The sequence below is a fragment of the Papaver somniferum genome, chromosome 3, assembly GCF_003573695.1.
Source record: "Papaver somniferum cultivar HN1 chromosome 3, ASM357369v1, whole genome shotgun sequence".
NCBI lineage: Eukaryota > Viridiplantae > Streptophyta > Magnoliopsida > Ranunculales > Papaveraceae > Papaver > Papaver somniferum.
The window spans coordinates 143574689-143601803 of NC_039360.1; the positions used below are offsets into that span (position 1 = coordinate 143574689).

Sequence of the window (27115 nt, forward strand, 5' to 3'; positions counted from 1 at the left end):
TTGCTGCTAACCGAACTATTAGGGTTCGGTTGGGAAATATTTTTTGCGACTTTACCGAACCCTTAGTTTGGTTGGGAAATGGTTTTTGCAACGTAAACAGACTGTTATTTTGTTGGGAAATATCTGCGAAATAACCGAACTAAGGTTCGGTTGGGAAATGTTTTTGCAACTAACCGAAATATTAGGGTCCGGTTGGAAAATGTTTTTTTGCTACTAACCGAACTATTAGGATTCGGTTGGGAAATGTTTTTTGCGACATAACCAAATTGTTCTTCATGTTCATCATTTCCATTAGGTTCGGTTAGTTCGACAAATTTTTTCACATAATTCCTACCCGAACTTCTCTCTGCAACTTCCATTTTCAACTCATTTGATGGTTAATACTCATTTTTCAATCGAACGAGGAACGTCAAGGAAAGAGAGAAGAAGAAGAGAACAATTTTTTTTTTCAAAACTAAAAAATTTCGATTCCCCACTGTTTTTGTTTCTGATTTTGATTTTGATTTTGATTAATAAATTCATTTAGATTAGATATATATGATTAGATTTATATAATTATTAGGTTAATATTATTATGTTATTGGATAACGATTATTACATGAAATTAGTTGGAAGCCTAACAAGCTAAGCTCCAACGACATACTACTACATTAATTAAACAGGTTGCTGTGCTAGCCTACCAGCGAGCCTCATGGGTACCCTAGCCAAAGGAGCCGAAGCGGATGGGGGCTGAGATTGTGTCACAAGGGGGGCAAACTAACTCTACCTTCCATGTTAATTTTTGCAATATTACGCCATTGGGGACTCGAACCTGAAACCTCCTGGAACGCATGAAACTTTGGGAAACGAGGATGACCAGCTGAGCTAGGTGCCCGTTCTTTACCTAACTTTGATAATAAACTAAAGTAAAGGGTAAATGTGTATTTACCTAACTTTAGGACACCCTTATAAGTACAGGGAGATTGGCCTAATAAGACCGGTCCCAAAAAAAAAACCATCGTCCCTAAAAAATGGTTCCAATTTTGAGACCGGAACCGACTCGTTGATACCCTGGCCCAACGGCGGAAGTACGTACCGATGTGTTCAGGTCCTTCAGGAGCTCTTATGGCTGGGTGGAAATATCCATTGATACACGGAGCTTTGGAAAACTTGGAGCGAGTAAATCAACCTAGAAATCTCCCTCTGGTTCTGTAACTTCTGTTACGGGTGAAAAACTGTCCTCATGTCCGTCACAATATTTGTGCAGAAAAGATAAATTCAGTTTTTCCTTTTTACCAATTTCATGAAATTGAAACGAAATTCGAGATAATCAATCAAGTTGATCATCAATTTCAATCAAATATTACCAAACAAACAAAATTCAAAATTGTTCAAAATCTCCAGCTGGTCGATCGGATTCACAGTTAGCAGATTGATTTTTCTGAGAAAACGGAGCACCCGTTTACAAGCTTTGTTAACTTCAAATTTGCCGAGTTGATTCAAAATTTTCGAATATCAGGCTAGCCCGAAAAGTCGCAGCTCTTGCTTCGAAATCTCTCTTCTCACTCTGCAAGGTATTCTTATTCCTCGGATTTAATCCATTACTACTTTGATCGTTTCTGTCAAAAGAAAAGAAAACAGTATTGCTCTACTGATATTCGATAAAATGCCTCAATGAATTAATTGTCATGTGCCTTAAATTTGATTTTAGTTTTAGATTTTGAAGAGCTAATTGGTTTTGTTTATTTAAGGTTTTTGAGTAATGGTGCCATCCCTCATCTTACAGTTGTGATTCCTTGTGCTTAAAAGAGCGTATACTCAATAAATAGGTTGAGGTGAATGATTATGCTACTCTTTCAAGGAGTAGCCTGCTAACATTTCTACAGATAAACTACTCATGTGTTGAGCATGAAGATTACTCATTTGGAACTTCAAGTTGGCAAATTGGTTTATCCTGTGAATCATCTACTGTGTTTTATTCATATATTGTATTGGTGTTGGTGTATTTGATGGTGATTTTGACATAGAGGAACAAATTGTTCTTTTAAATCCATCTTGGTATTTTCTTGAGGAAGATGTCCGCTCATTCATGGTGACCCAATTAGAATTGCTTTATTGCTGTCTGTGTAGGGTCAGTTTTTCTCATTGAAGTTCCCCAATGTTTGAGGTGGGGGAACCACCTTGAAACATGCCTTACATGGGTGCTTTTGCAAATGATTTAGAAGCTGGCACTGAGGTTCCCCCAGTCCCCACCCTTTTCAGTTTTTACACTGTAAAATGACAACCCTCTTATATCCATAAACGTTTTCAACATAGAGAAGTTGTATCCTTGTAGTATTATGAAGTGGTGGTCTAACTTTTCCACGGTTTGTTGGTATAACAATTTCTGAATTTAATTTCTTTTTTCCACGGATACAATTGTTATACATTATCAAAGCCTTATTCATCTATCTTATTGTACGTATGTGCTTCTTTACATGTTCTCTATTTTTTTTTACCAAATCATTTTCTGTGACTTCAGAAATTAGACTGAACATATGGAGTTGATACGCAGGTCCATCTCTTCGTCGGCCCCCCACTGCTACAGCAGTCATCTAGTACCATGAAAGATGATATCTCATCAGACAAAGGAATAAGTTTTCCTGTCGATCCAAATCTTCCCAGATGGCAGTGTCAAAACTGTCGTCACGCACTTTGTATTGTCGGTGTTGATTCTTACGTAAATGAATCCGCTTCTCGTGCTGGTTAGAGTTTTATTCAATCATCTCTTAAATTCTTAAATTGTTTTCTTTCAATTTTGACTTAAATTTCTTAAAAATCTGGAACTTTAGAAGCTGGGAATAATTTAATTTCTGTTCGAATTTGCTCAGTCGATTCTATTGACAACAGTTCAATCTTATGTTGTGGTGTGTGGACTAGACTAGCTTAATTCCAAGAATCTCAAATTGCCAACCTATATTTTGCTTCCTTTGAATCCTTAGTTTCAATGGATTTATTTACTATTTGTTATTGGGAAAATTGTTTGAATTTGATGGGTGATAATTCCTGTTAGACTCAAATTTTGAATCTCATTGTTTCAGTTTGTTAGAGCTTCAGAATTTCCAGTTTAATGTAAAGGATAAGCATGTGTTTCAGGAATGCAGGGCTCTTCTATTCATGGAGGAGCAGGCAGCGTTATGGCTTCAACTAAAATGGATCATTCCTTTGTTGTTTTGTCGAAGCAAAAGAATTCATCACAAGGTGGTGTTCCTCCCCGGCCTCGTGGTGGACCAGGAGATACCCGCGCGAGTGGGAAAGCAATGGAAGATTCCTTTGTTGTGTTGCCACCAGCTGCTGCGTCCATGTACAATAGTGAATCTGGTTCAGATGGAGGAGCTCATTTACCGTTATCTGGAGGAATTCCTGGTAACCATTTGCATCCAAACAATTCTGATTTTCACTCGGGTATTACTGTTTTGAAACGTGCATTTGATATCGCCACCACCCAGACTCAGGTCTAATGCTCAAACTTCCTTTATATCTTTTCATTTTGTTTTAGTATTCAAACTATCATCTGTGACCATGAATCTGAAGCTTTTGTTATAAATCTTGTGAAATTGTTGCTTTCTCTTGCCTTATTGTTATACAGGTTGAACAACCTTTATGTTTGGAATGTATGCGGGTATTGTCTGATAAACTTGATAAAGAGGTTGACGATGTGAACAAGGACATTAAAGCGTATGAAGCTTGTCTTCAGCGTCTTGAAGGAGAGACACGTGATGTTATGAGCGAGGCTGATTTTTTTCGCGAAAAGTTGAAGGTGCTTAGTTTGCATCACCAGACTCATACTTCTTGTCTTTTACTTTTGGCAAAAAAGGGAAACTGTCTTCGCCAATAAGTTATTTACTTACTGTGTTGTTAGTGAATAGTTTCTAGTGTATGCTGAGCACTAGAGCAACATGTACAGATTGAGTTCTTATTTCACAACTTGACTACATCATTAACGATGTTCTCTAGTTTTCTTTATAGACCTTATTTGCTGTCCTTTTTACTGCATGTTCTATTTATATTGATATAAAACCAATCTAGTGCTGATATTAAATCTACTTCCTCTCTGAAAGTGGTGAAAATCAGCTTCAGATCCCCTAAGTTGTTTTAATAGGATTTCTATCTTAACTTCCTAATTTGTCAGTCATCTGGTTCTAACCATCTTTAAGAAGCTACTATTTCCTTCACACTTAATAAGAAATTCTGTTACTCTGTTTATGCTATTTGGATTCCTTTAGTATGCAACGGTCTTCTAGTTGAGTTTTGCAATATCTTGTCTTACGTGTTTTCCGTTTTTACTGGTTTATGGTTACCTTTTCAAGATTGAGGAAGAAGAACGAAGACTTGAAGCAGCAATTGAGGAAACTGAGAAACAGTGTATAGAAGTTGATGCTGAATTGAAGGATTTGGAAGCAAAATCTAACAAATTTAAAGACCAAGAGGAACGGTAAGTGGTAACACCTATTATTTGCTTGTTCACAAGCTGTAGTAGATTGGATTACTATACCTGAAGGTGCATCATTAATTGGGTCCTCTCTTTCTTCTCCCCACCCCACCCCAAAGATTGTTGACTATCTGTCTGTTGTCAATTGAATGTAATTAGGTACTGGCACGAGTTCAATAATTTCCAGTTTCAGTTAACTAGACATCAGGTATTTTGATCTGTCTTATCTGATTGACTCCTTCAGCTAGTGCATTTTAAAATCTTTCAGGATTTTTATGTGAATATGTTGATTCTTGGTTTGTGTATTCATTTTAAGAACTTAGAGTAGATATGCAGACAAGTATTATCTTGTATACTTTTCTTATATATTCTCATAAGCAACACCTTAGATGTTTCATTCTTTTTTCTGGTTCATATTTGTCAATATTAATACGTACATGGTCGATGCACCTCATCAAGAATAGCTGTAAACCCTGCATTCTGCATACTTTTGCTGTTCATAATTTTTTATCTCGTACATTCTTTTTCACAGTTAAGTAGGCCCGTGAATACGAGGTTGATGTAACCAACGATAACTTGTAGGTTCTTAGGTTAGCAACTACTCCCTCCGTCCTAGTTTACTTGCCAAAATTGAGTTTTTTTTAACAAAAGTGTACCAAAAAATTACTATATTTCCCACTAAAATTATCTAATTATCAAGAAAGAAATAAAAACTAGGATACAAAAATTAGTATATTAAACAAGTAATTTGAAAGATTGATGATGTATGTGGAAGTAATTTGAATTTCTTTCAAGTTTTTGCAAAATCCTATTTTGGCAAGTAAACTAGGACGGAGGGAGTATTAACTATTCAGTTAATAGACTTAAGAATTGCCTGGCAGATAAAGTAGCAAAGAAGGCCAGAATAGATAGGATAGATTTTGAATATGTAGATAATCTTCCACGGGATATTCTAGATTGGGCTAAGGAAGATTTCACAATCTGTAATCATCATGTTTAATTAATATAAATCCTTTTTGAATAAAAAAAATAAATACTATTAACCCGCAGATGCCTTTCTAGTAGAGTGGTAAAGTGATGGGGTGTTGATACCACAACTTGTGTTCAAAACTCATCACCATCTAATTCCTACCGCCCGACCCAATCAAAATGAAATAACACAAACTTTATTCACTTCCTTAATATATCACCCCGTTCACCTCCCAAATATTATTCACTTCTAGATTTGCTATTCACGCAAAGGGGTTCACCAATCTCAAGAATTAGGGCTTTAGATGTGTGGATTGCTAGGGCGGTGAACGGGGCGGTGACTGGGGAGTGGAATAGCACTTCCCATTAAATAAACATAATAACGAAACACTGGCTAGTTTCATTCAACCAGAACCTTTTAGCTTGATGTGAATAGGTCTGTTTAAATCTAGAAGATGCCGTTTGTTCTTACATGCTATCTGTTAACCATCCTGCTTTTTACCAGAAAAATAACATTTAGTTTTGTTGTTAAAGCTTGGATTGGAGAATATTGTAAAGAATTGGTGTTTGTCTTCTCTATTTTTTATTTATTGCTTCCCGTGAAGCCAACAACTGTGAACTCTGAAATTTTGGTGATCCACAGGAAGAAAGAGACTCGATATTGGCAAAGATTGAAGTTTCACAAGCACATTTAGAATCTTTGAAGCGAACCAATGTTCTCAATGATGCCTTTCCAATATCGCATGATGGAGAATTTGGAACTATAAACAATTTTCGACTTGGCCGTCTTCCGAAGATCCCGGTATGCTGTTCTGCAACTAGGCTACTCTTATTGAGAAATGCTTGCCTCGGGACTCATGAACTAAGGGTCTCTTCTCACTTTTGGTGGTTTCAGAATAGTTCTCTCACGGCTTTTGATATGTTCTTTACTTCAATATTTAGGTTGAGTGGGATGAGCTAAATGCCGCCTGGGGACAGGCATGTCTTCTCCTTCACACAATGGCTCAGTACTTCAGGCCAAAATTTCCGTATCCTTAATCGGTTTTACGTCTCTCTGTATACAAGTTCGCAGGATCACTATTTCAGATTGATGTCATCTTATGGGTTTGAACTTGGAAGGATCCCTGCTGAAAACATTTTCCCACCATATACACCACTTCCTAGGTGATTTTTTACTTACCAATATGAATAGGTATTATGTGAACTACCTAGTAGCAATAAGGTAATGCTAAGTTCTTAAGTCACTTGACCTTGGCACACAACAGATATGTTGATTGTTTTTTTTATTGATACCCTATGCTCTCAGAAAGTCGTTATTCCATTTAATTGTTCATGAGTTTTCCTTAATTTATAGGTTTCCAGATATCGAACCAAAATTATTCCCATGGGAAGCTACCCTCGAATTATGGATAGCAACAACAACACATACGAGCTGTATGTACCGAGTTTTTTATATTTAACTGCACTTGACTAAATAATTTGTAGAAATAGGTGTGTCTTTAATAAAAAAGGGAGCTTGTTAATGGTCTCTTGGATCTTCCGCTTCATGATCTAATAGGTAGGAGGAGTTTGATTTCACCATTTAGTGGGTTCCACCCAGAAACCATTCCTTGCCATTGCAAACCTAGTTGGAGACTGAAAAATGTTGGGGTAAATCAGGAAATTGTCCATAGGTAGAACTGTTAGATCATGCTATCTGTTTTACTTTTGGTAAATGAAGATAGAATATGTGCACCTCTTGCCACACAAATTTAGTTTTCCATTCAATTTTTCTCCGTTTGATTCTCAATTTGTTTCTGTCTGACTTTTTCATTTCTTTTATTAGGTTCTTTTTTAATCTATTTATTGTACTCATAATTTAAATCATTGACCTCAACAGATTTGGTCCTGTGAACCTATTTTGGAGCACTCGCTATGACAAGGCAATGACTCTGTTCTTAACATGCCTTAAGGAGTTTGCTGAGTTCGCAAATTCTAAGGATCAAGAAAACAACATTCCACCAGAAAAGTGCTTCAAGCTGCCTTACAAGTAAGATCACCTTCTTTTTTTCACTGGAAGAGAGATTCACTAAAATCTCAGTGGTGATACAGGTGTCCAAATGAATTATTTTTTTATGTAGGAATTTACGGGCTTGATAATAGGAAAGTACATAAGTACTTCTGACAAGTGTGTTCTTACCATCTTCCCTTAGAATTAGATACATCATTTCACTAATCCATCTGAATGGTATTGAAAGCAGTCCAGGGAGGGAGTGGGTCCTAATAGGTTCGCCCGGTGATTAATTGCAGTCGTGCCAAAGGCCCTTGGCATGCTATGAAATGCGAAACTCTGTAGTGCAAACCAATTTTACAGATGCTTGTGAAAATTTGCCATCTTGCTATCGACCATTCTCCTGTCTTTCTCTTTCTACCCTAAAGATCTCTTCTCTTTCTTCACTTTTTTTTTCCCTCTCATGCTAATGTGAACTCCATACCACCGACTGCAACTCCGCATTTCTCTAACATCTTTGTCACCAGCTGCAGCTCTTATATTCTTTAACAACTTCATCCTAATCTTTTTCATCTTTGACAAATCTTAGGTTCTCTCAGGGTCATCTTCTTTTATAAGTCCAGGGTTTGCTAATGTTGTGAAGAAATAAATCTGATTCCCTTTCTTCTTCCATACAGGTTTAATGTTTTTTTCTCGTTATCCATCTCATTTTGATTTTGGTGTAATTGAGTGCTTTACAATGGCATAGATGACTTCAAAGGTAACTGGGGGACGACCTTTGTTGTGCGAGGGTATGGTTAGGGTTTCTAAATAAATGTGGAAGAGGAGAGTCAAACATGTTTTGACTGGTCAAATGGGTTATAAGGATAGAAATACTGGACTCTATGTAGACACTCAGATGACCTAGTTATTCCTCAAATGCATATTTAGCAGCAACAAAAAGTTTCATTTTCGAATTTATGCATATGCAAATTTGAGCATCTGCTGTATTTGCAGTGTTCGGTCTCTGCAATAATTGCAATCCAAATTTATGGTTCCGTCCAACATGTGATTGGTCGACTAATTGGACTGCGAGTAGGCGCTCCGTTTGTAGGGATGATCCTCTTCATCATTGTGCCAACTAAATTTTTATTACAACTATAAACTTTCAGTCCTAAGAGTTCTGATAGCCTAACAGGCCAAATGTCAGTGCTTCGATTGACCAGAAACCACTTGGATAATTTCCATCTTTGAGTAGACATGCCTAGATTCTTTAGATATCTCAATCTCCTGTGTGTGCTAACCTTGTGCGTCTGTATGCTTTATAGGATTGAGAATGATAAAGTGGAAACCCACTCTATCACACAGAGCTTTAACAAGCAGGAGAACTGGACCAAGGCTCTTAAATACACACTCTGCAACCTAAAATGGGCTTTATTCTGGTTCGTTGGGAACACAAATTTTCAACCTCTTTCTTCAATGGTATCATCTGCCTGAAGTTCCAGTAGTTGGCTCTTTGTATTCAAAAAGGATGACTGGTACTTACTCTGAATCTAGATAGGATTCGGTGATGAAGATAAAGCATCTTGTAAATATCGATTGTGTTAAAAGTTAATTATTGCTATTCACAAAAGACGTAAGCTCTTGTTCTCGTTGCTCATTAAAATCGTAAGACTTTTTTTTCAGACTGAAGTTGAAGATCTTCGGGTTGGGAAAAAGATGGTTTAGTCCATAAGAGGTATATTATGGACTCTAACCAAATCAACCCGGTACAAATTAGTTATTTAGAATAGTGGTTATAAAAACCCAAGGTGACTAAACCTGTGGTACAAAACCCCGATCAGATGTTGGGATTCATTAAAACTCTATCTTAAACAAACTTGATGCAAAACTCCAAATTTTTAAAATTTGATACGACAACCCAAATTTCAAAATTGGTTTCATCAAATTTTATGATGAAACCAAAATTGGTTTCATCAAATTCTATGGTGTTCCATCAAATTTAATGATGAAACCAAAATTGGTTTCACCAAATTCTTTGGGGTTCTTGTGTTACTTTTTTTTTTTTTGGGTTTTTGTGTTACTATTGTTTTGATGGGTTTTTTATGGATGGATAGTGATACTTTTGGGATTATAACTCGCGCACCGTTTAGAATATGAAAAGTACCATGACGGAGTGCAAATTTCTGCACCCCTTCAATGTAAGGGTGCATATTGACCACTCTATTTATTGCTTTACTGTTTCATTCTTTTTTTTTTCTTTTTTTATATATATAATAATCAGTTTGAAAGTAGGAGAAACTCAAGACTGCACAAAAAAGCCATTTATTCATTATTTTTTCCCTTTTTCTTTTCAAAGTGAAAAGCCATTTTTTCTTTATTACTTCTCTTAAGAACAAACAAGATGAAAATGCGAGATTCAACAGACCTATATCCTTTTACTTTCTAGGTTTCAACGGGAATAATTTCTATTGAGATTTCTGGAGTAGTATCAGAGTAGTTGGTTTGTTTTCAAGTTGTGGGTCTTTGACATTTGTCTTATTCCGAAGGCTATTAACTTCTGTTTTTGAACTCTTATTCTTATAGATCAGAAATTTATTAACTCTTTCGAGTTCATTAACAACCTTTATATATTGTTTTACAAATTCGGAATCGGTTCGTCAGACCCATAATATGAGCTATCAATCATATTATCTCGAGAGTTATCATCAGACGATGTATAGCTACATAAACAACTTATGTACATCCGATATCAAAATCTTCCTTTTCTTTGATGATGGTCTTCCCTGTTTTTCTCTAGTAGAATCGTTAGAAACATGACTAGAGATTGGATACTCATTGAAAATGCGTGGGTCTAACAACCACACCCAACAATTTGTTTGACAATCTGAGAGGACTTACTTCAATACACTTTCTAGAGAATCAACTAGATAGTCAGACTCAATCTAGAATAAAGTATATCAAAGAGTTTAATATCTCTAACTCTTAATTCAATCCGCAATCAGCGAATAGAAATCTGCGAGCCTGATTGAATATAAGAGGAGTTACTTGAACGGTACCCAAGACCAATGTTCAAGTGTCAATAAATGTAAATCAACAACCCAAGGTTGGATATTCTAATTGATTGATCTTAACGCACAACCTATGATATTTCAATCATATAACAAAATATAATGCGGAAAAGAAATAATACAGACACCGGAATTTTGTTAACGAGGAAACCGCAAATGCAGAAAAACCCCGGGACCTAGTCCAGGTTGAACACCACACTGTATTAAGCCGCTACAGACACTATCCTACTACCAATTAACTTCAGACTGGACTGTAGTCGAACCATAATCAATCTCACACTGATTCAAGGTACAGTTGCGCTCCTTACGTCTCTGATCCCAGCAGGATACTACGCAGTTGATTCCCTTAGCTGATCTCACCCACAACTAAGAGTTGCTATGAACCAAAGTCGAAAACTTGATAGACAAATCTGTCTCACACAGAAAAGTCTATAGGATTGAATAAATCTGTCTCCCACAAAAATACCCAAGAGTTTTTGTTCTGTCTTTTGATAAATCAAGGTGAACAAGAACCAATTGATAAACCAGTCTTATATTCCCGAAGAACAGCCTAGTATTATCAATCACCTCACAATAAACTTAATAGACTAGCGAAACAAGTTATTGTGGAATCACAAACGATGAGACGAAGTTTGTTTGTGATTATTTTTCTATCTTGCCTATCGGAGATATAAAATCTCGAGCCAATTATTTCAATTGCACTCAACACGATAGAAACAGGAAAATCAGATCACGCAACTACAAAGATAATAGTTGGGTCTGGCTTCAAAATCCCAATGAAGTATTCAAGTCGTTAACCTACAGGGTGTCGAGAAGAAACTTAAGGTTAAAGGAGAATCGACTCTAGTTATGCAACTAGTAACACACATGAGGTGTGGGGATTAGGTTTCCCAGTTGCTAGAGTTCTCCTTTATATAGTTTTCAAATCAGGGTTTGCAATCCAAGTTACCTTGCAACAAAGCATTCAATATTCACCGTTAGATGGGAAACCTGATTCAACCAAGCTAATATCTTTAAACCGTTAGATCGAACTTAGCTTGTTACACACAAATGAAATGTACCCTCATTTAGGTTTATGTAACCACACCCAAACGTGTACGCCATGTTGGTTCACCAATAGTTAACCGAGGTTATCCATATGATTACTCTCATATCAACCGTATTCATCTTAACCATAACTAGTTCAAATGACTCAGATGAAACTAGTTAAAGAGTTATTCAATTTTTTAGAAAACACAATTGAAACCAAATCGGTTTGATTCACTTGAATCAATCATGGACATTATAGCCACGGTTTGTAAAGATTGCATTCCTTATGATCTAAATGTTTAAGTCCATGAACTGACCGATTTAACAAAGTAACCAGCTTAAGTATGCGTACGGGTATGCGTACTTAACCAACCGTTTTTTTTTTTGAGTTTGTACAGTTTACAAACTCAGCAGAACTTTTCGGTTCGAAAACTTCCGCCAGTATGCGTACGGGTACGCATACTTAAGGTGACTAGTTAAGAGTTTGTCAAAAACCAAACTCAGCAGAAATTCTCGGTTCGAGAACTTCCGCCAGTATGCATACGGGTACGCATACTTAACCTGTCTCCTTCACCAATTTCATATACACACATATGCATACTCTTGGCTTCCGGTTTATGGATTTATATACTAATGTGCGAACACACTATGTATGCTTATATACAAAGATGGTTACATCATCAACTATTTATTTCAATCATTGAAACATTCTTCTATAATGACAATAGCCGTTTTCACACACTATTAGCATCAAAGCAATTTTCAAAATATTGAAATAATCATTATCGAACCATTCCAAGCCTACATCAAATGATTGTATCACACAAACCATGTAAGATGCTACTCGGCAATTTTCTCATGATATAAGATGAACTTGGTCGAAGCGAAAGCTTACCAACACATATTTCGAGAAATATGTAAGCGAGATATACTCAGCTCGAAATCTCAAATGTGTTTAGAGAAAACTATATCGTAATACGACTTATGTCTCAATATAGGAGATAGTAGAAATAGACTTTCCAAGTGATAGATGAGTTCAAGTCTCCACATACCTTTTGTCGAAGAAATTCCACAAGATCCCCTTAGTAATTCTTCGTCTTCAAGAGATGAACGTCGAGAGATCTAATCTCAACTACACTATCTATATCCTAGTCCGAGACATCTATAAATAGACTAGAAATCAAAACTTATAGTTTTGATCACTAACATTGACAAACATGCTTGAGATAACAACGCATGCGAGTTCGATCGAGCAATGCTCTAACAATCTCCCCCTTTGTCAATTTTAGTGACAAAACTATCAATACATATGGATTACAAAAAAGATAAAAAAATGTAGCTTCTCATCCACATGCTTGATCTCCTTGGCATCTTCAACGCGACTCGAAATCTTCGTCACTTCCAAGTACTCCATGATCCTAAAGGTTGTAAGTTCAGCATCAAAGTTGTTGAAGATCCGTAGCTATAACAATGAGAAAACAAAATGCTCTCAATCATTTTTATACAGTGTCATAGTATTATTACACAACATCAAAGTTCAATTGTTACACAACTTTGACAACAATACTATGGTGATATGTATCACTCCCCCTTAGTCAATACATATCTCAACATGAAAACCACTCCCCCTTACATAATGATCCGTAAACCATATGTATATGTAGTGTGAACTACACATTAATTCTCCCCCTTTTTGTCAAAAAAATTGGCAAAGGTACGAAAATTAGTGGGATCCTAATGAAATTTCCACGGAGATACTTCATGACCAAAAGGTGTATTGACATGCCAACAAATTTAGATGCAATCATAAAGTCGAAGCTAAATGCATTAATCAAGGAGTTAATAAAGATACAAGATAACCCCTAAATATTCCACAACCGCACTCCCCACAAATATTTGGCAATTAAGCACAAGTTCAAAATGAACTCTCCCCCATAAAATGTCATCCCCGAAGGAACAACAAAGGCGACCTTACTTTCACAAGAAAAGAAGGATTTCTTTTGGACAAACAAATCATATGAAAAACATGAATTTGAATCCAAAAATATTCAATTGAAATAACCACAAGAGAACCCATGGTTAGTTCAATCGGAAAATACAATCGAATTAATCACAAGAAATCCCATGATTAATTTAATTGAAATAGACAACCAAATTAACCACAAAGTGATCAATTCAATTAGTCATGCTCGACATAAGAGAACTTACGGAGCAACAACTAAAATAACCAAAAGAGAATGTGTTAGAGCATAGCTCGGTTGAACCCACCAAGCGTTGGTATGTCAAGTTTGGTTTTCATATTTTAGTGAATCAAAAATCATTTTAAGAGTCCCTTGATTATGTAATAGAGTCAACTTCGTATAGGTTAGCTTGAAAGTATTAGGATATGAGACATTACAAGTATTACGAAAACTTGAAGAAGTGAAGAAGTAAGAAGCTACAACGACAACATCATCCTTCCACTTGAGGTTAGTGATATTTGACTTTAACTGTTTCATTACCTAACGTATCTTTCAAGTCATGCATATTGAAAACGAAACTGCGAAGCATGAACACTCTAGATAGACATAGTATAAGGAATACAATATGAAGTTTATTTCTTAACCATTAAACTTTGTATATAAGACATTGACATAATCGTTTAATTGCTATCGTGATTATGTATGAGTATGAGGTGAGGATTTCATCCTAGGAAACAATGTTTTACATGTGTTTTAAGGAAGTAAGTTCATAAAATTGTTTATGAATCGAAAAGGAAATCGCCAGGCGTTATTGGGATTGTTATTCATTGCATATCTTGTGAAATCCAATATGTGTGATTTATTATAACCGCTCACGACTTGTTTGTGTTCTTGGTAAAACTATTCACAAAGGCCTGACTTATGTATTGGTATGACTTTTATTAGTGAAACCGATCTTAAGTAATCACCTGAGATGGTATGATCGAGTTTGTGATTTTTCGAACCGAATCTGGGTAAAGGGGAACCGATCCTATGAAGAGGTGCAACACATCACAAAGGGGAATCTATCCTTGTATGAGGTGCAACAAGTTTGTAGCAGAAAGGGGAACCGATCCTATGGACATGTGCAACACGTTTTTAGGCAAAGGGGAACCGATCCTATGGACATGTGCAACAGATATAAGTTAGATACCATATATATGTGGGGAACCGATCCTAATACCTAGTCAACTGAATTTTGGAAAGCTATTGTGACTACGCACAATACTCACATGGAGGTAGAACCGATACTTGTTTTGGTAAAACCGTTAAACTCATGATTTGTGATTGAGTGTTTCTTAATCAATCACATAGTTCTTGAAAGTCAGATGAACCAATTCTAAACTTGTTTGGAAGTGTGGAGAATCGGTTTCAAGGTTGTAAGTATGAAAGACGACTTACAAAGTAAGGATGTCGGCATACTTTGAACACGTATAGTAATGTTTATCTTTTATTGTTCAAAGTTATTCCTTAATAGCTGCAGTAAGAAAATCCCAGGATCGAAATATAAATAAGATCTTTTAATTAAGGTTGTTAATTTTATTTTAGGAAAATTAGAATTAGTAATGTGCATTTACTAGTTGAGATTTTCCAAAGAGATTTTCGGTCATTATTTTGGACAGGGCATTTCCAGGAATTATGGAAACCGAATTTGGAATATATTGAATATCTTTGAGAATATTTTCGGTTTTGAAAATTCCTTGGTGTCCAAACTTCCTTGTCTATAAATACTTAAAGTTTGCATTTCTAGCAAACTAATCCTTCATGACAACAAACTTCCTCGGTTGTGTTGTTACTGGTGAAGTCGCCTATTCGGGGAGCAGAGTAACCTAATTAGGCGAAATCTCTTACGACCGCTCAGTTTAAAGTCTTCTTTGGGATTGAGAATCTCTACGAGTACCGTTGGTGGGAAATTAGATAATTACGGTTTATCTTGTGTTTTCGATTGATTTGATTGACTAATGGTGGTTGAACTTTGATTGCACCTAGTTTGTTTATGCTTGAGAATCTTCTTATGATATAAGATTCACTCACACTATATCGAAGTTTCGACATGGATCTTTAGTCTGTTGTTAGTGCTAAAGACGATCTTGTGATAATCCGCTGTTAATAGACTCCGTTCTGTGCGTGATTGATCACAAGATATTCAAGTTGTTGTGTGCAGGTGTTTATTGAAGATCTAAGAAGATTTGAAGACAAAGAAGATATTGAAGATTTCTGATTTGGGGTTCATAATCTTTGGTGTGCACAATACTTGTTTCGGTATAAGAGGATCCAACTATAATAAGTTTATCCTTGTGACAGATTGGATTGATTAGTTGTGTAGATCAGCATCAATATAATTCCTTGTGATTAAAAGTATTAATTGCAAAATATTAACAATTACTTCGGTTGTTGAACATAAGATTGATCTAAGAACCTGACGAAGGAGTTTATGTTATGATGAACAGAAGAGCCTTTGTCCGACTCACATCACTTGGTTGAATAGAGTTGATACCAAACAGATTTGTTGTTCCTTTACCGTTTGGAATACGAACCAAAGGAAATGTTCCAAGTACGTGACTTATTCATAAGTTGGAGGGGTGGGAATACAGATGGAACTAGGTGTGCTATAGGTTTAGTTGTTTGGTCTCAACAATACGAAGTTGGTGTAATTTTGTGTAGCGGCTTAATCCTGAGAGTATTCAATTCTGGACAAGGTCCCGGGTTTTTATGCATTTGTGGTTTCCTCGTTAACAAAATCTTGTTGTGTCACTACTTTATATTTCCGCATTATAATTGTTTTATTACAATTAAAGTAAATTACACAAATGTTAATTCCTATTTACTTGATAAGCAATCCTATTGTGTTTGGTTAAGTCCGAACCTTTTTATCAAGTAAACATACTTCGTTGTTTTATTGTATCGATCTCGTATCCATATACGATCACACGAAGTGTGAAACGATTAGTTGCATTGTCTCGACTCAATCCATAGACAATCACTTTCGGAGAAAGGACTTATAGGTAGGAAATTTTTTAGCTTGAGGTATATTTGGGTACCCTCGCATTTTCAATTGGTATCAGAGCAGGCAAACACGAAAAGATCTAACAATCTGTGTTTGGTGTGACCCAACCTATAAGAATGAATCTAATAAGTGATTCAGTTAATGTACTACTAAGATTTAATGGGACAAACTACCCATTATGGAAATCGGCTATGAAAGATTTTTTTTAATCCCAAGATTTTAATACTTGGCTATTAATCGAAGACGGATACCAACAACCGATGGATTATTCGGAGTCAGAGTTTAAACACTTATACTCTTGAAGAAAGAGCTCTTGCAAAGCAAAATTCAGATGGTTTGAATGCCATCATACATGTTATTGGTCATGATCTTCTACATCATGTGCTAACCTGTAGAACTTCTAAAGAGGCATGGGATATTCTTGAGAGCGTATTCGAGGGAGATGAATCTGAAAAAGAATCTAGACTTCTTTCCCTTTCATCTAAATGGGAACATCTCAAAATGGATGATAATGATACTTTCGGGGAGTTTAATTCTAAACTTTCTGAGATTTTCAATGCATCTTTCTTTCTTGGAAAGGATATACCTGAAAAGGAAATAGTATGCAAAATTCTCAGATCGTTACCATCCAGATACGAGTCCAAGAAACACGCCATAATAGAAGGTAATGATCTTTCTCTACTTTCTCTAAGCTCTCTAGTAGGAAAGTTAAAGATCTTTGATAGATAAATTCTACTGAAGAATGAAACTAAGAAATGTTGCCAAGAGAACAAGGTATATGTTGAAAAATAGCTTGACTCACCTATTGTGCTTCTAGCGCAACGAATAAAGGACATCTTATTTATTGATAAACATGTTCCTAATACACAACCGGTTTTCCATAAAAAGGGTAATGATGAAGTGCAATGCTTCAAGTGTCGTAGATTCGGACATCTGGAAAAACACTGTCCCAGCAGAAGAAATCAAAAGTGCAACAAAGCTTATGTCTCCACTCTTGATGATATTCCATAGGAAGAATCCAATGAAGAAATATCTAAGTGTAATGCACTTCTTGCCAACTCTAACAATGATGAATTCTGCGAGTATAATCAACTCCTAGAACAACGTGAGTTGGAGATTGAGGAAAATAAAAGGTTAAGCATGTTACTTGAAAAACTTTTGAAATTCCTCTCAGATAAAACCCTTTTGGTAAAATCTGAACAAGAAAAATTGGGTGGTAAACCAAGAGAATCGGAAACTAGTTTTTCTGATAATATGATAAGTTCTTCATGTGGAGAAAATAATCTCACTACAATCCTTCTTGAAAATAAACTTATCAAAGATCTTAACAAGGGGATAAACAATACAGGTAGGTTTATAAGGTCTCAAAAGGAGGTTGCAAACTCTTGTAATTACAAGAGAAAGAAAGAACGAAAGGTGTTAGAGCATTGCTCGGTCGAACTCGCATGCGTTGCTATCTCAAGCATGTTTGTCAATGTTAGTGATCAAAACTATAAGTCTTGATTTCTAGTCTATTATAGCTAAGTCTCGTACTAGGATAGAAAGTGTAGTTGAGCTCAAGGACTTCATGGCGATTCATCATACAAGTAGAAGAACTACTCAAGCAACCGGTGGAACTTCTCGACAAAAAGGTATGTGAAGACTTGAACTTATCTATCACTCAAAAGTCTATCTAATCTATCTCCTACTTCTTGAGACAAAAAGTCGTATGCTATATATATAGACTTAGATTATACACATTTGGTATTTCGAGCCGAGTATACCTCGCCTTTCTATATCTCAAAATATTTGTTGGTAAGCTTTTCGCTTCGACCAAGTTTATCTTTACCTAGTGACGAAAGTCATGATATGTTTCAATCATCTTGAAAATTGCTTTGACGAGAAATGGTGTAACAACTATATAACGTCCTCTAAGAATGTTTCAATGATTGGAATGAGAGTTTAGATTACATAACCAATAGTGGACATAAGCATTGTTGTACAAACACAGTTATGTATAAGTCCTATTCCTTGAACCAAAGTTTGCGAACTTTGTTGATCAAGAGAAACTGGAAGAATGGCTTGTTTCCAAGTCCGTGAACTGCAGAACTTCTCATCCCGAGATATTCTGCTGGAGTTGACAAACTAGTTGCGTGAGTACCAGTCTGCGAACCTGCGGAAGGTCTCTTGCCGAGATTTTCTGCTAGAATTTGTAAACTCTGCCGGTTGCTTAAGTCCGCGAACCTAGTGTGCGAACTTAAGAAGGTTATATATCTGACGATGATTTCCGAACTTAAACTTTAAAAAGACTAAGGAATGCAGTTTGCAGACCGTGTCTATAAAAGTTCATGAACGGATTCAAGTGAATCAAATCATCTTTGCTTCAATTGTGTCTTGTGTAGTTACATAAGATTTCCTTGCAATTGAACAACTCTCTAACTAGTTCATTTGAGTCATTGAACTAGTTATGGTGAAGAAGAACATGGTTGATATGAAATTCTCATATGGCTAACCTTTTGGTTAACTATTGTTGAACCAACAATGTACACGTTTGGGTACGGTTAACAAACCTAGAAGCGTGCAGTTCATTTGTGTATAAAAAGCTAAGTTTTCAATCTAACGGTTGAGAAATATTATCTTGAATCTAAATCAGGTTTTCATCTAACGGTGAATATTGATTGCTTTGTTACCAAGGCAAAACCCTGATTTGAAAGACTATATAAAGGAGACATCTAGTATTGTGCAAAACTAATCCCCACACCTTACGTGTGATACTAGTTTGCGTAATAGAGTCGGTTCTCCTTTAACCTTTGGTTTTCTTCTTCTAAAACCAGGTTAACGACTTAAAGACTTTATTGGGATTGTGAAGCCAGGCCGATACTACTTTTATCGTAGTTGTGTGATCTGATCTTGCATCTTCTATCGTACGAGTACAATCTGATTGATTGGCTTGAGATTCGATATCTCCGATAGGAAAGATATAAAAAGCAATCACAAACATCTTCGTCTCATTGTTTGTGATTCCACAACATCTTGTTTCGCTACCATACGATTAAGATTGTTGTGAGGTGATTGATTAATCTAGGCTGTTCTTCGAGAATATAAGACCGGATTATCAATTGGTTCCTATTCACCTTGATTATTATCAAAAGACGGAACAAAAACTTTAGGGTTTTTCTGTGGGAGACAGATTGATCCTTTGATAGACTTATCTGTGTGAGACAGATTTGTTTATTGTTAAAGCCTGCGATTTTGGGTCGTAGCAACTCTTAGTTGTGGGTGAGATCAGCTAAGAGAATCAAGTGGAAGTATCATGCTGGATCAGAGGCGTAGGGAGTACAATTGTACCTTGGATGAACGGGAGACTGATTGGGGTTCAACTACAGTCCAGTCCGAAGTTAGCTTGGAGTAGGCTAGTGTCTGTAGCGGCTTAATATAGTGTGTGTTCAATCTGGACTAGGTCCCGGGGTTTTTCTGCATTTGCGGTTTTCTCGTTAACAAAATTTTTGGTGTCTGTGTTATTTCAATTTCCGCATTATATTGTTTTATCTTTATAATTGAAATAATACAGGTCGTGTGTTAGATCAATCAATTGGAGAATCCGACCTAACAGTTGTTGATTGATATTGATTGACACTTGGATATTGGTCTTTGGTACATCCAAGTTGTTCCTTGTATTTGATTAGTACTTGCAGTTTCTGTTTGAGGAAATCAAATCAAGAGAGAGATATAAACTCGTTAATATACTTTTAATTGATTGAGTCTTGTTGATTCTCTTAAAAGTATATTCGAGTTTGTCCATACAGATTTCTAAGCGAAATATTGGGTGGTATTGTTAGACCCCCGCTTTTTCAATTGGAATCAGAGCCGGCAAAACCTTAAACCTAATAAGTTTGTATTTGTTCGTTCCTTAAAAATTGTCCCATGGGAAATTTCTTTGGAAAACTTGCTCTTGGAATCTGTAGCGCACGCCAGATTTCCTTAAAGATTGTTCAAAGATTATTATGGATAAAACCTGTGGGTTCTCATGATAATCTTACTTCATCTAAAAGGGAAGATTTAGATGTTAAGAATCAATCAGAAGGAAAAAATAAAAAGAAGGAAAGATTGAGAAAACGCTCGACACGCTCAAGGATATGGAACCTCACTAGATTAACTCTTGATCTCTTTGAGGAATACTATCGTGGTGGATCAATTGATAAAGATCTATTCAAAGCTTTCGAAGGCGTTTTTATATTCTTAGAAAAACTTAAATCTGTAAGTCTAAGAATCGTTCCGAAAAGGGTTTGTATGTGTTGAATCTGTTAATACTATGCAACCCAGAAATCGGAGGTATCCTCCTTATAGCCAGAACAAACAAAGGATAGAAAGCTCTAATTGCCCTGACTATCATCATTACTTTGATTATACTACAAGGACTGTTCATACATATCAACCAGAAATGTCGCATGAGAATCCCTCTGCGCATTATGCCTCTTGGTAACAGTGATGGCAATTCCCATTTGTATATATCTTGGAATGGGGCAAGAAAATGGTTTGAGTTGTGTACAGTTTTGTTATTGTGTTTAAACATCAATTTTAGCTTTCTATTGCATCCGTTGTCGTTCACATGTGTGTTGTCACGGAATGCATAACCTTTAATGTTCAAATGGCTAAGGAAATCCCATTTTTCTTATATGGGTCTCGGTTCATGAACGGGTCCAATCCCATTTGTGGCCTTATAAAGAAGAAGTTCGCGCACCCTAGTCTTCTTCATCACCCGTCCGCGTACGTGAACCTCTAGGGTTTTGTGTGTTTCCTCCATTGAAGCTTCATTGGAAAAATTGAAAGAAAGGGTGTTCAAGATTCAATACAAGTAAGTATTTTTCTCTTGATCCTTTCATTTTTCTAGTCCCATGATGAATTCTAGAAGCAATAAAAGGATCTCTAAAAACCCAAAAAACTCTAGCTTGAATTCTTCTTGCGACCAAAACTCTCTTAGAATTAGGTTTGTGGATGATTCTTGTGTTAGAGTGTTTGATAAGATTGCTTCAAAAGGTTTCATCCTAGAAAAGAAATTGGATTTTTTCTAGTGGGCATGAAGAGGATTTGGTATGCTTTAAAAAAATTCAAGCTTGGAAATATCTTTGATGGTCTTGGTCAAGGATTTGATTCTCTTACAAGGATTTTCTATGCCAATATTCATGATGTTGATTACAACAATATGGAATTCAAATCCATGATTGGTAGAGAAAGGTTTCTTGTTGATAGAGAATTAATTTCAAGGATTACCAAAATCCCGTTGGGGAACGTACGGCTTCCTAGACCAAGTGATGAACGTCCATCTTGTGATGATATCTCGGTTGGGCTTTGTGGTAAGAAGGTCGTTTGGAGTCAAGGAAAGTTCCCTACTAATGATCTTAGTATTGCTTTGATGGCTTTTGGAAAACTTGGTATCCTCAATCTTTGTCCCTCCACAATTGAAATTTTTTGGTGGAGTCACGAGTTTGCATAATTGGTATATTTCCTTGATTCGGGTATTTCAAGTCTCGATATTTGTGGTTTCATTATCTCTCAAATGATGTCGATGACTTCACCCGTCAAGAAGTTGGGTTACCCTTGCTTGATTAGTCAAATTTGCCGTGATCGTGGGTTTGATTCAATTGGCAACTCTCTTGGGGTCCCCAAACCGGTTCGTCTGTGTACCTTTAGGCGCATAAGGGAAAATGCTTGCAAGCGACAAATAATCGCTTATCTTGATTTTAGTGACCCTACTAGCATGAGCCTTCTTCAAAAAATTCATAAAGGTGTGTATAAGGCTGATTCAAGAATGAAGTGTGTTCAAGAACAATTGTCTTTGGTTGCAACGAAGTTTCCCGAGATCGAGGAAGAATTGAACACAATTAAAGCATCTTGGAGTATCTCCAATGAGGAAGAAGATGAGTAACGTATGTTTTTGTTGCCTAGTATGTCTTATTTTTGGTTTAGTTAGAAGAATAACTAGTGCTTTGAATTGCAATGATTGTGACTACACATAGCTATTATTTTTCATCTTCTTGTGTTATTTTTTTTAGGTTTATTGGTATAAAATTCTAAAAATATTTGGAGGATGATGTTTTTGCAGTATTAATCTTTATGATTTGTGATATTGCAACTTTTTATGGGATATGTATGTTTGCGTCAGTGAACTTGAAGGTCTCATACTTTGTCAAAAGTAAAGTCGTTCGTGTTCGGTATTCACGTACTAGTAAAAGGATGAATGGACTTTTGAAAAATACAAAAGTTAAGCCTATATTGTCAATTATGTTGATGGAAGATACGTTAAATCTTTTGTTTTCAAGGATTATGTCTATTATTGTTTTTATGCAAATAATGATTGAAGATAGAATGAATCCTTGTGTATTCCGCAATATTGATCATCCCTGATCCATATTCGTATGTATTACTGTGAGGCTCCGTAATGTGTCTTATGTTGAGCACGATACAACCAAGTTAATTATTTTTGATTAGCTTTGTTGGTTGTTCCGTAAGGTACTTTATGTTGAGCATTTTGAACTAAATTAATCATCTTGTTTGGTTATTTAGTTATTGCTCTGTAAGTTTTCTTATGTCGAGCAAAACAATTGACAATTAAATTGATTACTTTCGTAATTAGTTTGGTTGTGTATTCCAATTAGATTAATTATGGGTTCTCTTGTAATTAATCTAGTTGAGTATTTTTGTGTCTCCATGAGTTTTCTTATGTTGAGCACAAATAATTGAATTGATCACTTTTTGTGTTTGATTTGATTGCGTATACCGATTAAATTAGTCACGGGTTTTACTTGTGATTAATTTGATTGAGTTTTTGGATATAAAAAATCATTCTTATGGTTTTTGGTGTCCAATAAAATCCTTCTTTTCTTTTGAAATTAAGGTCGCTCTTGTTGTTCTTTCGGGAATGACATCAAATGGAGGAGAGTTCTTTTGAACTTGTGCTTAATGGTCATATCTTGAGAGGTGTGCGGCTGTGGAATTTTAGGGGTTATCTTGTATCTTTAAACTCCTTGACAAATGATATTAGCTTCGGCTATATGATTGCATCTAAATAAGATGATGTGTGTTCTTTCTTTTTAGTCATGAAATGTCTCTTACAAAAACTTCATTATGATCCAGTTCTTGTACCTTTGCTAATTTTATTGACAAAAACGGGGAGAATTAATATGTAGTTCACATTACAAATACATATGGTCTTCGGGTCATTATGTAAGGGGGAGTGGTTCCCATGTGAGATGGAGTATTGACTAAGGGGGAGTGATACATATCACCATAGTATTATTGTTGAAGTTGTGATACAATTGAACTTTGACGCTATGTAATAATACTATGACACTGTATAACAATGATCGAGACCGATGCTTTCTCATTGTTATAGCTACGGATCTTCAACGGTGATGCTAAACTTACAACCTTTGGGATCATTGAAGTACTTGGAAGTGACGAATATTTCGAGGAATGTTGAAGATTAGACATGTGGAATAGGAGCTACATAAGTTTCTTTATCTTTTTTGTATTCCGTATGTATTGATAGTTTTGTCACTAAAATTGACAAAGGTGGAGATTGTTAGAGTATTGCTCGGTCGAACTTGCATGCGTTGCTATCTCAAGCCTGTTTGTCAATGTTAGTGATCAAAACTATAAGTCTTGATTTCTAGTCTATTATAGCTAAGTCTCGGACTAGGATAGAAAGTGTAGTTGAGCTCAAGGACTTCATGGCGACTCACCATACAAGTAGAAGAACTACTCAAGGAACCGGTGGAACTTCTCGACAAAAAGGTATGCGAAGACTTGAACCTATCTGTCACTCAAAAGTCTATCTACTCTATCTCCTACTTCTTGAGACAAAAATTCGTATGCTATATATATAGACTTAGATTATACACATTTGGTATTTAGAGCCGAGTATACCTCGCCTATCTATATCTCGAAATATGTGTTGGTAAGATTTTCGCTTCGACCAAGTTTATCTTTACCTAGTGAAGAAAGTCATGATATGTTTCAATCATCTTGAAAATTGCTTTGACGAGAAATGGTGTAACAACTATATAAAGTCCTCTAAGAATGTATCAATGATTGGAATGAGAGTTTAAATTACATAACCAATGGTGGACATAAGCATTGTTGTGGAAACACAGTTATGTATAAGTAATATTCCTTGAACCAAAGTTTGCGAACTTTGTTGATCAAGAGAAACCGGAAGAATGGCTTGTTGCAAATTCCGTGAACTGCCGAACTTCTCATCCCGAGAAATTCTGCTGGAGTTGAAAAACTAGTTGCGTGAGTACCAGTCCGCGAACCGGCGGAATGTCTCTTGCCGAGATTTTCTGCCGGAGTTTGTAAACTCTACCGGTTGCTTAAGTCCGCGAACCTAGTATGCGAACTTAAGAAGGTTATATATTTCAAGATGATTTCTGAACTTAAACTTTAAAAAGACTAAGGAATGCAGTTTGCAAACCGTGTCTATAAAAGTTCATGAACCGATTCAAGTGAATCAAATCATCTTTGCTTCAATTGTGTCTTGTGTAGTTACATAAGATTCAAGTGAATCAAATCATCCGCTCCTCTGGTGATAGCGCTGAACTGGTCAGGATTGGCCTTAGATCGTCTTCAGTCCCAATGTTGATTGTTTTAAGATCGTCAGTGGTAGAGTCAGTGTCGTCCTGTAGTTTTCGTGGGGCATCTTGGACTTCTTCTTCAAGTGATTGCTCACTCTGACATGATTCTTCATGGTGGGGAGACTTTTCATCGTTCTCCCCGATTAATTGCTAATCTTTCCATCGGCGATAAATGACTCTCCCTTCTACGTCTCGATCGGTCGTGAAGTTTGTCCCTGGAGTTGAGACTTGATCATTATGGAGTTTAGTCAGTGTAGTAGGTGACTTGATCATTTTAGCAGCTGAGGATGACGGATCGTTATCAGCCTTCTCGATAGTCTTCCATCTTGGAAGTGGAGTACTGTGAATCCTGCTTGGAGGTTCCGGGATTCCTTTTTGAGATTCAAGGAACTCAGTATCATAGACGGGAGCATAAGGAGATGATGAAGCCGGAATGCGAACGATCTTGTTGTCGAGCAGGGCCTTCATGCATTGATGGTATGTTGAAGGAACCACCTTGTTATCATGGAGCCATGGGCGTCCCAGTATTATATGGTAGTCAGGTTCTTGCTCGATCACATGAAACTTCGCTTTCGATCGAATCGGCCCCACCCTCAAATCTATGTATGCATATCCATATGTATGGCTTTGACTTCCTTCAAATCCTTTCATTAGGATGAGATAGAGAACGATTTTACCTTGTGGGAACCTGGACATACTGAGAGTCTTCATAGTGAAAATGTTGATAGAAGCACCGGTGTCAACAAGAGCTCTTCTAAATTCGGTGCCTTTGATGAAACCAGTGACAGACAATGCTCGGTTGTGTCCTTCATCCGTCATGCGATCTTCTTCTCTAAAATAGATGTTGTCGATCGAATACCCAGGCACTAGGGAGACTTCTTCAACTGATGGTGTTGGTAGCGTTATTTGCACGCTGGATGATATCTGGTTGAGTGCTGAAAATGTGTCTGTGCGCTGATCCCTGGAGAATTGCAGGAGTTCACATAGATTTTCGATCAAATGTGTGACCTCTTGTTCCACCGACTTCTCGTATGTGGTGAAGCTGTTGATTTGAGGGTCAGATGACGCTTCAGTCCCCGGTGTTGAGACTTCTGGAGCGGAGGTACCGCCTAACTCGGATGTTAGTTTGATGAGAAAGTCGAGGATGTGGTTTATCGTCTCCTTCATCAGGTCCATGTTCCTGGTATGAACCTCTAGGATTTGAGCCAACTCTGCCAAAGTCGGCATCCCTCTGCCTTCCATGCCGCCAGGTGTAACATGAGGAATGTTGTCGTTTGAAATATTCTGATCTGAATTAGTTGAATTAGTCCTAAGACCAACCATCTTGTTGTAGATGGGGAAAAACGATTTGCTGGTTTTTAAGGAATTGAGGAGACGACCGTACGGGGGAGACTCCTCGAACCGAGCGAAATGTTAAACCTCACACAGATGCACCGCTGCAAAGAGGGTGCTTTAGATTCGAGAGATCAATCTGTAGTACTCTGGCCTAAATCAAGACAATGAACGTTCCAGAGTAAATTCGGTCACAAGAGAGGATGGGTTGATCTGTAGGAGGGAAGCTGAGAAATATGTGGAATCAATGGTAATCAAAGATTGTGGGTGTGTGAATTCTGAATACGATAAGCTCTGAGTGATTGAAATTGCTCAGTTGAGAGTAGTTGCTCAATTGATGAGTTGATGATCTCGTGTTGTCGATAAGACGTGAGATTGATGGTACTGTTGATGATGATTCAATCATGATTCAGAGATTTATTTATATTGCTGGAATTTTAGACACTATGACTCCATAAAGTGTGACAGTTGATGGAATCAAGGAGTGGGGAAGTGGAGATCGTGTTTGAAACCAGTTGTTCAACGTGTGGAGACTTGGTCGATTTTCCACCCACTACCTCGTGAATTCCTTCAATTGACTGCACGACTTGCTCGCATTCTATCGTGTGTTTGAACACACGTTCCGTAGACCGCCAGACCAAAACCCTAAGTGATATCCCCCCCCCCCCCCCCCCCC

At 36.7% G+C, this 27115-nt stretch overlaps 1 pseudogene; it reads left to right on the forward strand.

The window, feature by feature from the left end:
* The first annotated feature begins 1143 nt into the window (after positions 1 to 1143).
* On the forward strand, positions 1144 to 9016 carry LOC113357584 (annotated as a pseudogene).
* Positions 9017 to 27115: the final 18099 nt, after the last annotated feature.